The 2,008-nt window shown below is 42.0% G+C and overlaps 1 non-coding gene across 1 annotated transcript; it reads right to left on the bottom strand.

The window, feature by feature from the left end:
* Positions 1–1,474: 1,474 nt before the first annotated feature.
* On the bottom strand, positions 1,475–1,547 carry TRNAR-CCU (transfer RNA arginine (anticodon CCU)). Its single transcript has one exon. It is a non-coding gene; the product is annotated as a tRNA-Arg (tRNA).
* Between the last annotated feature and the right edge of the window lie 461 nt (positions 1,548–2,008).

Below are 2,008 nucleotides of genomic sequence, written 5' to 3'. Positions count from 1 at the left end.
TTACACACAAAATGCCCAGTACATAAAAAGTCTTTAATTAAAATTAGCATAACGGTATTACACATGACTTTTTCTCACTGTCTTGGAGTTTAAATTGAGGGTCAAAAGGCTAGGAACATTATCAAAGGTATTTGGTATTTCACACCCTAAAATAAGGCACTAGACCTTCCTAGAGTCAGTTTGTGGAACAGATTCTGCCAGTATTAATAGCCCATTGCCAGCCCCAAGCTAAATAAGGGAAGATAAGGGAGACTTCAGGAAGTTAAAGTGAACTATAGCACAGACTTCTTTACAAAGAGTTTGTGGAGGTCTGTGGCAGGGAGAGGGTTGCTTGTCTACAGCAAACCTCAAGAGAGACCCTCAGAGAAATATTTATAGAGTTGGACACATGTTTCTGAGGGTTATGGAGACATCTGTGGGTACACAGGTTGTACCTGACTTATGACAAGAAGCCTAAAAGATAATAAGAGATTGGCTAGAGTGGGCAGAAAAAGGAGAGAGGGCTATAAAAGAACAAGGTGCCCATTAACTGATGGCAGAGCCCAGGGTACCAGATGTGGACTGTGTAGAGTTGGAGAGGACAGTGATCAATCTTGCACAGCACACCTACCCGGAAGAGCTTTCTGCATGGAATGGAGTGAGCTCTGCAGAAGGAGGCTAGAGGTGAAGCTAAGAATACAAATTCCAAGGCAAAGGCCATGGCTCACAGCCAGAAGAGGCACCACTTGTGCCAGAAACTTCAGAGAGTTTCTTGGGGTCCCAGGGGCAGGGGAGAATGGCATAGAGCTGCTCTGAGAAGTCCTCAAAGATGCTCCATGCAAGAGAAATCTGGAAGTGTGCATCTACCACACTGAAAACTCTAGTGCCAAGTACTAATTGTACCCCACCAGTTGACATTTTTATGTCTTTACCCTTCTTTTCCTGGATCCCCACTATTCCTGGGCCTGGAATTAGACAACCAGATTCCCTGTCCTCATGTGCTAGGGCTAGGCCCACTTCATGCTTGTGGTGTAGGCCTCTTTTTCTTTTACTGTTTATTTATTTTTGAAGAGACAGGGTGAGTGGGGGAAGGGCAGAAAGAAACGAAGACACAGAATCTGAAGCAGGCTCCAGGCTCTGAGCCATCAGTGCTGAGCTGTCATGACCAGAGCTGAAGTCAGATGCTTAACCAACTGAGCCACCCAGGTGCCTCTGAGTCTCTTTTAATAACATTGCCCCTTGCTCACAAGAGTGTCCCAGTTTAGATAATATGCTAATGCAGTCAACATTCTCTAGAAGAGACAGAAAAATCCTAGTAAGTGAGGAATGAGGAGGAAAGAGCAATGTGGGGAAATTATGAGCAGTCTACCAAGTCTTTCTCCCTTGCCTTTTCCTACTACAGAACTCTAAGAATGAAACAAACCCTAGGGCAGAAGAGAGCTTTCCATTAGATGACAGTCTAGAGTTTTGGGTTTTTGTTTTTAAGTAAGCTCAATGCCCAATGTGGGACTTGAACTCACAACCTTGAGATGAGGAGTCGCATGCTCTACCGACTGAGCCAGCCAGGCATATCTAGAGTTTTTATATATAAAATAAGCCTAAGGTTTTACTTCATGAAAGCAAAGGGAAAAGCTATTCAACTTGATGGAACTTTTATCAATAAGGGAAAAAGAAGTTTATTGAATAGGTTTGCAAAGTACTGGAGGAAAGTAAAACAGCTTTCTCACTCAGTCCACTGTAACCAGGGCCTTCAATACACAATTTTGCATCACATATTATTTTGTATTTGACAAATATTAACCACTGTGTGCCACTAGGAATATAGTTGTGCACAGACAAGGTGCCTGCACTCATGAAGCTTACGTTAATTGATAAGAGATAATAAACAAAAATAAACATAGAAACAAATGATGTAAACATAAAAAATACCAGATAGTGATACTTTACACACAATTAATATAAATGGATATGATAGAGAATCAGTGCGTTGTTAATTTACTTGCAACGCCAAGGAAGGCTTCTCTGAAGA

This window comes from Panthera pardus, unplaced genomic scaffold (genome assembly GCF_024362965.1).
Source record: "Panthera pardus isolate Hobbes unplaced genomic scaffold, ASM2436296v1 HiC_scaffold_12, whole genome shotgun sequence".
In the NCBI taxonomy this organism is placed as follows: Eukaryota; Metazoa; Chordata; class Mammalia; order Carnivora; family Felidae; genus Panthera; species Panthera pardus.
Note: the sequence above shows the minus strand (reverse complement) of the source record. Positions and strands in the feature narration are given on the sequence as shown.